This window comes from Euprymna scolopes, chromosome 46, assembly GCF_053919585.1.
Source record: "Euprymna scolopes isolate OS-2025 chromosome 46, ASM5391958v1, whole genome shotgun sequence".
Classification (NCBI taxonomy): Eukaryota; Metazoa; Mollusca; class Cephalopoda; order Sepiida; family Sepiolidae; genus Euprymna; species Euprymna scolopes.
In genome coordinates, this window is record NC_136527.1 from 105,765,476 (window position 1) to 105,779,967 (window position 14,492).

At 37.0% G+C, this 14,492-nt stretch overlaps 1 pseudogene; it reads right to left on the minus strand.

Moving 5' to 3' along the window:
• Positions 1–308: 308 nt before the first annotated feature.
• Positions 309–434, minus strand: LOC145271877 (U2 spliceosomal RNA; annotated as a pseudogene).
• Positions 435–14,492: the final 14,058 nt, after the last annotated feature.

Consider the following 14,492-nt stretch of genomic DNA (forward strand, 5'->3'; position numbering starts at 1 on the left):
CAGTTAACATTTTCTGTGGGACAGGTTTTAATGAAGTTTGGTTGTTTTTACCCAACTTTGGGGAAAACCAGCTTCCGCGTTTATTAGGGGAGTGTCTCGAAATGAAAGCAACCGTCTGATATGACGATAAGCCGTTACTGACCAAACGTTACATCGCTTTCTGGAGACCACTGGCCGTGGGCCAGGATATTTATTTGCTCCCCCACCGAGCAAATTAGGCACAAGGCCGATTTTTAATGTGAGGAGTGAAGGGGGAATGGGGACAAACTCCCCAGGGAGTAGGGGAGCTGGATAGTGACAATTGGTATGAAGGGTTTCCCTTACATTGACCAAGGTCTTGTATGTGGGGGAAACCCCACATATGGTATTTGATTACAGTATCTGCCAGATAAGATACTACACTTTGATCTTGGCCAAAAGGCCAAGAAAAGGATATTTATTTGCTCCCCCACGGAGAAAATTAGGCACAAGGCCGATTTTTAATGTGAGGAGTGAAAGGAAAATGGGGACCAACTCCCCGAGGAGTAGGGGAGCTGGATAGTGACAATTGGTATGAAGGGTTGCCCCTACATATGGTCTTTGCTTGCAGTATCTGCCGGAACAGATACTACACTTTGATCTTGTGGCCCAGGGATTCGAATCGAGTTTCACTTTTTTATATCGAAAAACGAAAGCACCACGTGGCGATCCGAAAATGTCGGGCAAATAAAATAGACAGGCGACCTCCGTTGTTTACTAGTAGATATTATCATTTAGACGTGATATACAAAGTTTTAAGAAGGAGCGACCCCCCCCCACCAAGGCAGGCCTCGGAAAAAAGCCTTTTATTGATATACACAAAAAGCGAACATATATACATATGCACACAGATGTTCGCTTATATATATATAGATGATCATCTTTAGTTAACTATTCATGCAGATATTATAGATTATTTATACTTGCATAATATTTGTGTAAAAAGATTATAGTAAACACAAACCTCTTTCTATATATATTTATGTATGCGTATATATATTTGTTTAAAAAATTTTGCCTACCAAACTCCTGTAGGCATGAAACTTAATATATAAGATATTCGAACTCATGCAAAACTTTATATTGGCTTTTAGTTGGGAAAATCAGTGCAAAAGTATGAACATTTAAAGAAATGAAATTTGCCAGGTGAAGGTCGAACGACGGCATTACGAATATGCATGCGTAACGTAACAATTATTGGTTTAAGTTTTAATTTTTAGCCTTGCAGCAAACATGTTTTCATAGCTTAGGCATTTATGTCAAATGTAAAAGTAAATCGTAAATTAAAATTTTTGGTTTCGATTCTAGGTGGTGGCGCACGAGTCATTTAAGAAAAATAAATTTTTAAATCATTACTATATATTGCGTCTAATATAATCTATAATATAAATCTCACCTGTCTGTTTAAATGTATGTATGTATGCATGTATGTATGTATGTCTGCCTTAAATTTTCGATAGAGGCGACGGATTTTCATGAGATGGGTAATATTTTGAGATCAACGTCTCGGATAACAAATATTAAAAATGACCAATTACCATTAATTCCTTTACCCTTAGCTGGGCAGTTTTCTACAAGTTTTGTGAGCTATTTTTGCAAATCATCATATCGGTGGGATTGACTTTGCCTAATTTTAACGTTCCGAACTTCCGGTTGCGTCATGGAATAGCGGTAAGACGTCAGAGTTTCTTTCACTTTCTTTTCCGCCTTCGCGTCACGAATTCGCCTGCCTACTACTGCTTTTTTCTTTTTTTGCTCAACACACACCTCCAAATATCCGGGAAATGCCAGCCACCCGGCTAGTATAATAATTTATTATTATACTACATCTGCATTAATCAAAATATCAAAATATCAGATTTAAGCATATTTACGACTGGGTGATGCCGAGCGGCCTGCTAGTATATATACATATATATATATATATATATATATATATATATATATACTTGGACAAATATTATTGAATAGCACGGAATTATTCTGTTTTACAATTTTCCTTTTAATCTTCTTCAATCTCCGAATAGTCCTTTTTGTGTTTTTCTCGAAATTGTATATGTTGGATCCATAATCGCGAGCGCTTTCGACAGAAGTACTTCTATCATCCTCAGGCATATTGTAGAAATAAATGTAGGGATTGTTTTTTAATTTACGTATATATATATATTTTTTCTTTTTTCTTTCCTGCTAGTCACGTGGTAACTTGTTACAAGTTAAGTGGGCGAATTTTTTTTTTTGCATATATTAAACACATTTATATATACAAACACATATATACATTTTCAAACATTTATCCCAAACATTTCAAAATGTTCCGGCTGCACTCATAATCAATATTATTTATTTGAGGCTTCTTTGTTTTAATGTACAATGCTTCGAGTATTCTTAGCCTATTTACATTTCTCTCACTTTGCAATACTCTTGTATTTTCTACCATAATTCTTCGAAATTCCGAATGGTGGCAGCCATGTCCCTTCAAATGTTGTGATATGGAGCTAGAGTCAGAGAGGTGGAGAGTCAATCTTCGCGACAATGTGTTAGTTGTTGAACCAACGCAGCTACTAATATTGGAGATACACTCTCCTATTGGGCAGCTAAATTTGTAAACTACATTGGTCCTTTCAAACAGGTTGTTTGTTTGCGAAATGTTATTTTTCATTACAATGCTTTTTGTCTGTATTTTTTTTATAATATATAATAAATATATGTATATTATATAAATATATATATATATATATATATATATATATATATATATATATATATATATATATATATATATACACACACACACACATATATATATGCAGGGTGTCCCAAAAAAAGCTGATGGTTAAAAAAATCCATAAGTCTTAATTTTTTATATTTTTCTTTTATTTTTTCAGATCATCTAGAGTAACCCTTCCAAAATCATCATGAGTCGTTACACTATCGAGGATCGGACATTTATCATAGAGTCGTATTTTCCGTTGAATGAGTCAATATCAGAAACTCAAAGAGAATTTCGACGAAACTTCAACACAAGAAATTCCCCTACTCCCAATGCAATAAAAGCTATGGTGGCTCGATTTTATGAGCAAGGGTCTGTATGTGACCTCCCTAAAACTGGTAGACACTCTCCTATTGGGCAGCTAAAGCATTGTACATTGTGCAGTGTTTGAATGTGTGTGTTGAGCAAAAAAAAAGTGGTAGTAGAAAGGCAGGCTCGAACCCGTACTGCGAAGGACGAAAAGAACGTTACGCCAATAGAAAGGAGAGGACCACTTTAAAAACTATCGGCGAAGAAAGCGACTCCCTCCTAGAAAAGTGTCGTCTGAAAGATCGAACTCCAAAACGTAAAAATCCATCGCCTCTGTCGAACGTTTTAGGCACACATGCATACATACATACATACATACATACATACATACATAATTTATATATTGGTAACGAAACATTTTCGCCCAAACCGATTAAAAAGATTGTCTGAGTAATTTGGTAGAAACCGCAGAGGTGAAATTTTTTTAAACTTTGACCCCTATTATGTCCCCTTAACATTTATTGTTTGGGGATCAAATCAAGTTATTAAGTTAGATCCATGTCCAAGGAACCTATATCTAAAAGCTCAAGTGTTTAGACCCCAAATTGGCGGAGGAATTTTGGTAGAGTTCTCAAAGGTCAAATCGTTGAACTTTGAGCCATTAACAGCCAAATTTCTGGCCGAAAATCGACCCCAAAGATTTTCCCAAATCTCAGTACCCTGTATATCAAATTTCGAGTATGTAGACTTCAAATTGAGAGAGTTATTGTGTAGGGAAATGTACACAGAACGACAGACAGACAGACACGTTCACTTTTATATATATACTAACATTTCAGCCCGGCGTTGTCCGGGTGTTTGGATGTGTCTGTTAAGCAAAAAATAAAAAAATAAAAAACAAAACAAAAAAGCAAAAAAAAAAAAATGGTAGTGGGAAGGCAGGCTCAAACCCGTGAAGGAGGAAAAGAACAGGGAAAAACCTGATGTCTTTGCTGTCACGACCACCGCCAAACCGGAACTGAGATTTTTTAAAATTAAGGCTAGACAATCGAAAGGAGAGGATGACTTTCAAAAATATCGGCGAAAAAAGCGCCCCCCGCCAGTAGAAAAGCTCCCAGTTGAAGGTGAAGATATTAATGTTTTTAGCCAATTTTTCGATATTTGTCTTATGAAAGATCGGACTTTAAAACGATACTGACCTTGGTAAAATCCGTCGACTCTGTTAAAAGTTTTAGGTACACATGCAAACATACATACATTTATATATTGGTAACTAAGAATTTTCGACCCAAACCGATTAAAAAGCTTGCCCTATCTCTGAATACCCTTTATGTAAAATTTCAAAAGTTTAGACCAGAAAGTGTCCTAGTAATTTGGTAGAGACCGCAGAGGTAATTTTTTAAAAACTTTTACCCCTATTATGAACCCTTTACATTTATTGTTTTGGGCTCAAATCAAGTTATTAAGTTAGATCCATGTCCAAGGAACTTATATCTAAAATTTCAAGTATTTAGACCCAAAATTGTCGGAGGAGTTTTGTAGAGTTCTCAAATGCCAAATTGTTGAACTTGAGCAATTAACAGCCAAATTTCTGGCCCAAAACCGACCCCAAAGATTTTCCCAAATCTCAGTACCCTGTATATCAAATTTCGAGTCTGTAAACTTCAAATTGAGAGAGTTATTGCGTAGGGAAATGTACACACACAGACACACATACACACAGATACACAGACACGTTCACTTCCGTCTTCGTATGTCTTAAACGTTTTAGATTACGAGTTAAAATATCGGGAGCATTATTTTGCAACACCCCTCGTATTGGATAACGAAAACAACTGTTGGGTCGCCCTCGACTATGGTCGACTACTTATCAATTCTTCCACAACACTTTAACGCACCTTCTACATCAAACATATAAATAAAAAAATTGATTTGGTTTTGTCCAATAGTTTTGGACCCTGTTAATGACCAACATGGCGTGTGTTATTTCTGTATTCAAATGTTGATTTCGCGCTTTGTCTTTCATCCGTTCCGACTACAATTATCTGAAGCCGATCCTACTTTCGCATTCATGTGATATATCTAATCGATAGATTCTCCCCCCTCCTCCTCCTACCACTGAAAATCGCCTAGGGCGACTTCAGGCGGAAAATAATTGGACAATGTTAAATTTCACTGTTTTCAGGTCGAGAAACTAATTAATTGCAATAGTTTCCAAAATGGAATCGCTGAAAAACGAAACGCAGTCTGCAGTTGTAGACGCCATTATTTCTGTCAACAACGTTCGAAACGAGGCAAACACAAGATTCGCTCGTGACGTCATCGGTGCGTAGAAAGAGTCAGGTCGTAGTGGTCGTCGGGGTTGGGGAGAGGAAAGGTAATGAATCTTTTAGGTCGTTCTGATACTGGTTATTATTAGGTCGATGACAACAGAATACTCGTATTGTTTTGACTCTCGAGTATATATCCGACACAGTTTGACACAGTTAATCACCTGAGAACCACATAGATAAACACTCGAGATTCAAAACGATGAAAAGAATATGCTGTTGTCATAGCCCTAGTTATTGTCTCTGAATACGAGGTGCCTTCAATAAGTTTCAGTTGTGTGCAGACATTTATGAGATGACTGACCAGTTTTTTATGATTCCAGGCCCAAATAAACAGCCACAGCAGGAATTGAAATGCATTCTACCAAAGCCTGATGGTCACAACTGGTGAATTTCAAAAATGCAATCAGGACGTGAGGACACTTTTGGAGAACTGCACGCCTGTGGAACTCTGTTCCGTCTGCCTGCTTCCCACCTGACTACAACTTGGATGTCTTTAAGTCCAACGTTAACAAATTCCTAATGAACCGCCCTCTTTAGTAAACACTTCAATAAATCTCCACACTAACGTACTGTACTTGCAATAACCCTTATCCCTGAGTGGCTTCCGGGCCTTGATAAGTGGTGACCACCGTGTAAAAAAAAGAAAGAAAAAAAGAACGATATGCAATAAAATTCTGTTTAAAACTTGTAAAAAATGCGACAGAAACGTATGGAATGCTTCAGACAGCTTTTGGACCATCTTGTATGAATCGAGCATCAGTTTCTGAACGGCATAAGAGATTCAAGGAAGGCATGGAGCCTTTGAAGGGAGATGATAAGGTGTGGGAGGAGTATGCAATTCCACAACGAATATATAACAAAGTTGTAGTTTTTTTTAAAAATAAATAGAAAAAATAATTCTTTTGTGAAACCCAAAAAAACCCACTCAAAACCCCCCAAACCCCAAATTTATATATATATATATATATATATATATATATATATATATATATATATATATATATAGAAGCACTACCTTGTGGTCTTGTGGTCTTGTGGTCTTCATTACCGTTTATTCCAAAATATGGCGAAGGCATCAGTCGGGGGACCATATAGTTTTTGGCTTGTTCTTATTGGAAATGATTATTTTAACAAGAAGTGTTCAGGTCCGATAGTTTTGGGCGATTATATTGAACAGGAATCATTATAAAAAGAACTCGAAAATCTCCCCAAAATTGGTTCTAAGAAGGACTGGTCTGCACGCGCGCACACACACACACACACACACACACACACACACACACACACACACACACACACACATACACACGCATATATATAAGACTACTTAATTAAATCACATAAATTAATATACGAAAATAGCATTTTATGCGTAAATTATTCAGTATTTACTTCAACAGTGCTCAATACATAGGTAGAGCTAGGTAGTAAGTTATAAAAATATATGTGGTAATTAAGCTACATAGAATATTCCATGTTTTATTCTCGTGAGAAATTGGCAGGCTGACGAATTCTCACGAGAATGAAACGCGGAATAATATGTATTCTCTTTTAAAAACAATATCTTTTTGAAAAACGGTCATAAAATGTGTTTTCAATCGATATTTATTCAATAAGGAACCAGTTTTCCTACCTAGCAAAAGGGGATGAGTTTTCCGGAGACGAGTTTTCCGGGGACCAGTTTTCCTAAATTCGGACAGATAAAATATAAACCCCACTATTCAACATGTTCATTGTTTTGTAATACATTCACATATTTGTACACACAACGTAAAATAATAATATAACAATAAGGGTTATTGAAGGTACAGTAGTAATCGTTAGTAGTTGAAATTTGGTAAATTGGATTAATTAAGGCGACGGTTCATCAAGAATTTGTTTACGTTGTACTTGAAGACTACCATTTTGAAGTCAGCAGGAAAACAGGCAATCGGAAACGGTTTCTACAGGTGTGCATTTCTAAGAAAGAAACTTTGTTCATGGAATCTACATTTAGGTTTAGGCACAAATAAAGAACGGGGGAAATTATTGATAGTGGTTCCAGCTAGGTGACTGTTTTCGTGAAAGTTTGGCGAGGAGGGACCATATATGGGAGCTCAGACGATCACTTGCCATGAAAATAACGATAAAACAGAGACAGGCTACAACGTCTCTTTTGTGGGGAAGATGTTACAGGGAAGAGAAAGGGGCATCCCCCACTAGACTACGAAGTCTATTTTGAATTCTGTCAAGGCAGGATGAGGTTATTCTAGCATCTCCTGCCCAGATGTAGCAACAGTACTCCATCTTTGAACGTACCTGGCTCTTATATAGGTGAAGAATTGCATCAGCAGTGAGATATCTAATGGAGTGGTAGAAGGATCCCACACTTTTTCGAGCGACCTTGGCAATGGATTTGATTTACGTGTTCAATTTCAGATCAGGAGTAAAGATCAAGTCCAGAAGCTTGTCAAAACATGGAGCCTCCTCAAGACAAGAGCCATTCATTTCAATTGGTGCCAGATGGGGATCAGAGCGTTGATGATGTAAAGACAGAAGCTTGGTTTTAGATACATTGAAATTAACCAGCACGTCTTTCCCCATTGCACCACGCGCTCAAGATCAGAGGAGAAAGAATCAGAAAGATTTTGGTCATTTACGGCTGTATGAGGAAGGCTAGAATAGTGGAAACCGAAAATCGTACGGTTACAAAAGGGAGAAAAATTCTAGCTTTCTTTAAGGTGTAGATACAATACACATTCCTCGGTCAAACGGTTGATGTGTAGTTATTCATAGGAGGGCCTCGCTAAAAAGATTTGTGTTTATTCATGCGAAATCCTCTTCATAGTTCAGTCATTAAAAATAAATCGTAAGTTAAACCGTTTAATCTTTTTAAATCATTACTATATATTGGGTCCAATATAATATAATAATAAATACTAAATCTGAATTAATTAAAATATCATATTTAAGCGTATTTTACGACTGGGTAATGCCAGGCGCCCTGATAGTATATATATATATATATATATATATATATATATATATATATATATATATATATATATATATATATATATATTCCAGTAAAGCAACTGGCCCTGATGGCATCCCAATTATAGTGTTAAAAAAGCTTCAACCAGAACTTGCTCCCATACTTACGAAACTATTTAAGCGCTGCCTTAAGGAGAAGTGCTTTCCGACTCCATGGAAGACATCATCAGTTTGCCCTGTATTTAAGAATTCAGGTGATAAGTCATCTCCCACTCAGTACAGACCAATAAGTCTCCTGTATGTTATAAGTAAGTTTTCTCAATTAAATCATTTCTCTCCGATAGGCTCATAAGAGTAGTGGTAGATGGACAAAAATCGGGGGCCTGCAATATAAATGCTAGAGTCCCTCAGGGGTCAATCCTGGGCCCAACTCTCTTCCTGATCTACATCAATGACCTCCCTAAACACATACTTAAATCATTCGTTGACATCTATGCTGATGACACGACCATCTACGGCAACACGTCAAAGGCTGTAAATGACAAAGTTCTCTCTGATTCTCTCTCCTCTGATCTCGAGCGCGTGGTTCAGTGGGGGAAGATGTGGCTGGTTACCTTTAATGCATCCAAAACCAAACTCCTATCCTTACATCATGAACGCTCTGATCCCCATCTGGCATCAATTGTGATGGATGGCTCTCGTCTGGGTGAGGCCCCGTGTTTTGACAAGCTTCTGGGTTTGACCTTTATTCCTGATCTGAAATGGAACACGTACATCAAGTCTGTTGCTAAGGTCGCTAGAAAGATGGTGGGATCCTTCTACCGCTCCAGAAGATATCTCACTACTGATGCAATTCTCTATCTATATAAAAGCCAAGTACGTCCAAGGATGGAGTACTGCTGCCACATCTCGACAAGAGCTGCTAAAAACAGCCTATCCTTCCTTGACAGAGTACAAAATAGACTGTGTGGCTTAGTGGGGGATGCCCTTTTCTCTACCCTGCAACCTCTCTCCCACAGAAGAGACGTTGCGAGCCTATCCTTGTTTTATCGTTATTTTCATGGCAGGTGCTCATCTGAACTCCAATCTCTGGTCCACCCTCGCCAATCTTTCACGAAAAACACCCGACTAGCTGAATCCACTGTGAAAAATTTCCCCCACTCTATATCTGTGCCTAAATCAAAACACGGATTCCATGAACAAAGCTTGTTTCTTAGAACTGCACGCCTGTGGAACTCTGTTCCGTCTGCCTGCTTCCCACCGGACTACAACTTGGATGTGTTCAAGTCCAACGTAAACGAATTCCTAAGTAACCGCCCCCTTAAGTAAACACTTCATCAAATCTCCACACTAACGTAATGTACTTGCAATAACCCTTATCCCTGAGTGGCTTCCAGGCCTTGATAAGTGGTGATCACTGCGTAAAAATATATATATATATATATATATATATATATATATATATATATATATATATATTAGTGATGGAGTTTTTTCAATATTTTATCGATATTCCGATACAATTAGCAATTACCAACTCCGGACTAAATTCCCGATTCCGACTTTTTATAAATCTCTATATATTTACCAATAGATTTGTTATTTATTCTGGACTAGCGTTTCCAGGGTATGGATATTATGATAAGGGCATTGATTAACGGAGACCTAAAAAAAAAAGAAACAATCCCCTAAAAAAATTAAAATAGCAGCGAGTACCCGTGCTAGCACAAAAAAGTAGCAAGGCTCGAACCTGTAACGCTAGGAGGTAAAGGAAGCAAAAACAAAAGCTTATGGTTTAGTCGCTGTGGCCACCGTGACATACGATACCGCCGCCGTTCAAATTAAGCTTAGTCATTGCAAGGCGTATGATGACTTTGCAAAAATGTCGACGAAAAAAAGTGACCCCTCCTTGTAAAAAACGGCCCAGTTGACGGTGAAAAAATTAATATTTTCAGCTAATTTTTTAATATTATTCGGCCGAGAGACTGAGCATCAAACCATAAAAATCTTGTCAGTGTTGGTTTCGTGTGTCTAAAGCTTTCGCGAGACGTACGAACATACATTCTAACAGATGTCTGAGATTTATATAATAGACAAGCAGGTGTATTCGGCGTTGTCCGGGTGTGTCGAGGTGGTGTAGTAATGAACCATGAAAAAAAACGCGGTAGTAGCAGGGGGGGATCAAAACAACGGTAGAGAGGTGTTAAAAAAGTGGTAAAAGGCAGTCGGGCGCGAAACTGTAAAGCGAAGGAGAAAAAGAACGTAAAAAAACATAACGTCTTATCTGATGCATCCATGGCAAAATGGGAAGTCACCAGCGTTGAAATTAAGGATAGTCAATCGAAAGGAGACAATGAATTTAAAAGACATACAAGCACACACACAAACACACACATTTTTATATATAGAGTAGCCTGGGTGCCCGGCGTTGCCCGGGTGTTTGGAGGTGTGTGTTGAGCAAAAAAAAAAAAGTGGTAGTAGGCAGGCAGGCTCGAACCCGTAACGCGAAGAAAAAAAAGGTAAAAACAAAACGTAACATCTTAGCCGATGTCTCCATGGCAAAACCGAAAGCCATGAGCGTTGAAATTAAGGTTAGTCAATCGAAAGGAGACGATGACTTGCGAAAATATCGGCGAAAAAAGCGACCCTTCCTTGTAGAAAAGTGCCCAGTTGAGAGTGAAGGAATTAATATTTTTTAGTCAATTTTTCGATATTTATCGCCCAAAGATCGAAGTTTAAAATAGTACCAGTTTCATCAAGTTCTGATGCGCCTCTAGGGAGTTTTTGCGAGACATACAAACATACACACACACACATTTTGCCCTTTATATATATAGAGTAGCCTGGGTGCCCGGCGTTTCCCGGGTATTTGGAAGTGTATGTCCCTGTAAAAAAGTGGCCAGTTGAAGGTTAAGATATTAATGTTTTTAGCCAATTTTTCGGTATTTGTCGTCTGAAGGGTCAAGCTCAAAACGATATCAGTCTAGTGAAAATCCGTAGCCTCTGTCGAAAGTTTTAGCTAGACATCCATCCATCCATACATACATTTAAACAGACACGTGAGATTTATATTATAGATCAGCGGGGGCTCCTGGCGTTACCCGGGTGTAGTAAGGAGTCAATACAACCAGAAAAAAAAATAGACGCTGCCTGGGTTGAGAAAGGTGTGAAAAAAAGCAAAAAACAAAAAAAAAACGTTCAAGCTAACGGTAAAATAATTCAGTTTTCGTTTTTAAAGGGAAAAAATCCCATTACGTAATCCCCGAAATAAGAAAAAAGGAGTAAGCAGGCAGGCCGGCAGGCAGGCTCGAACCTGTAACGCGAAGGAGGAAAAGAAGCTGGAAAAAAGCAAACCGCTAAACCCCACGGCCACCAGGAATACAATTTCGCCACCGTTCAAATTAAGGCTAGGCATTGCAAGCGTGTATGATTACTTTGCAAAAATGTCGACAAAAAGATACCAATCCCTGTGGATAACTGCCCAGTTAAGGATGAAGGAATTAATGTTTTTGGCCAATTTTTCGATATTTGTCGTCCGTAGGATTGTGCTTGAAAGCGATACCAGTCTCGTAAGGATCCGAGCGTGTGTCGAATGTTATGCGACACACACACACACACACACACACACACACACACACACACACACACACACACACACACACACACACATTTGGATTTTAAATATATAAGATTACCGTAAAAACGCATGTTAAATGTCCAGGTAGTGTCTCAAACATAAAAAATACACTTGTTGATAATCTATAGGTTTTACATTTAGTTTAGATAAAACCAATAAACGTTGCTTTAAATAAAAATCAAATAACAAACACCATAAAACGAATCGTTCTTGGCATCGTAAAATAGAGATAATTTTTTCCGATTCCGAATGATTCAAAGATGGCGTAACTAAAAAAAAAAAAAAAAAAAAAAAAAAACACACACACACACAATTGCAACTTCTCTTCCGATTTTGGGATTTCGTAATCATGTTAATACTTTTTTATTTTCTTTTAAAACTGATGAGTTCTTTTTCTTCTGATGGGTTAAGGGCGAAATAAACTTTTTAAAAAATCACAAAAATCGAAAGAGAAGTTGCAATTGTGTGTGTGTGTGTGTATGTGTGTGTGTGTGTTTTACCGTACGCTTGTTTGTTGTTTTTTCGTTTATTTTTCAGACCTTTCTCCACCCAGGCAGCGTCTATTTTTTTCTGGTTGTATTGATTGTATTGTATTTACATGAGTGATTTTGCGCTACGAAACAGGTGCTGCCAAGAACTGAACATTTCAACATACTTAAAGAAATAAACAGTAAGATAGAAAACATCTTGAAATTTGGAATATAGACTTCTGTCATGCATATATATATATAAATATATATTAATTTATATGTATATATGTATATATATATTTATATATATATATATATATACATATATATATATATAAATATATATATATATATATATATATATATATATACGTGTGTGTGTGTGTGGGGGGTGTTCCCAATTTATTACTGACAATGTTCGAATCTTTACAGCCTCATAAAGGTCGTTCCAATTAGATTGTCCGATCATCGACCACCCCAGCCCCATCGCATCTCCCGTGACGGCTCCCACCTTCCGTCTCAAATCGAGGCTGCAGTATATGTTTAGTATAGGATTGGCGTGTTTTAATTGGGCGATAGAAGAGATCTCAGCCAATCGGAACGGCCGTCTCATGGTTAGGCCCTACGCTCTAATCATAGCCGGCCGCTCGCCGCACTTTCGCCAGAACGAGGCTGTTAGAGATGGCGGAGAGTAACTGGCAAGCATGAAAGGGGGAAATATATATATATATATATATATATATATATATATATATATATATATATATATATATATATATCGTAGCTCTTATTCGGGCAATTATCTCGCGTGCAAAAGGAGACACTGTCAAAAGGAATAAGGAGATATTTATTCGCATTATTAGAGATTTTATGAACTGGAAAGACAGGAAATAGTAATACGCATTGTCTTTCAAGCAGAGTTTATTCGCCATTCACTAATAATCTTAATAGCGCGGTTAGTGATGACGCGTCACGTATTGTTTATAGTTTCAACTGGTTTATATATATATATATATATATATATATATATATATATATATATATATATATATATATATATATATATATACTGAAGAATCCCGAAAGGATGAAACACTAGTGCCTGTAGGTATTTAATTATTATAGTAAAAAAATAATTATGACAGCCCCTTTAAGAAATTCGTTTCTTATCGTTGAGCACTTTCAGTTGAATTAAAAGTCGGTCAATTTAGCTCTTATGCGTAGATCATCGTATAACGATTTGATCACTGTCTGTCTGACGTAATGAACATTTAAATTAAAATGTTTCAAATTCAACGCTATTTCAGACGGTTAATGGTAGCCGAATGGATACGGCCTCCGCTAATCGAGCCAGAGATGTCTCGTGTCGCGGGGTTCGAATCGTTCGACTGGTAGTAATCGTGACACCCTGCACTGAAGACTCCCGAAAGGATGAAACACTAGTGTCTGTAGGTATTTAATTATTATAGTAAAAAAATAATTATATATATTATATATATATATATATATATATATATATATATATATATATATACTAGCAAAAGTATCCGTCGTTGACTGGGTTCAAAAACAGCCTACAGAAAATGGACTCTGATTTATGAAAATATGATAGGTTATGAAAAGGAAGGGTTGTAAAGAGATAGCTTCGAATTTGGGGGTATCAAAACCAAAGCAAAATATGATGAAAGTAAAAAATAAGATAGATAAACCCCATAATTTATTATACCATACCTGTTCACACTGAAACATTTATCACAATGTTCTGTGGATTTATATTAAAAAACCTTGTTAAACTTTGTGACATATTTCCATTCTATGGAGGTCAGGCGCGAACGAACACCCCATCTGAAACATAATTATAAAAGTATACTTACGCAGATAGATATGAAATGTCTTTATTAAAGTTTGTGCCTATTCCCATTCTATGGAGGCCAGGCGCGAACGCAGACCCCCTCAATTTTATTATACCATCCCTATTTAAGTTAAAACATACTTAACAAAGTATTATTATATACATCTATATCAAAAACACTTGTAAACGT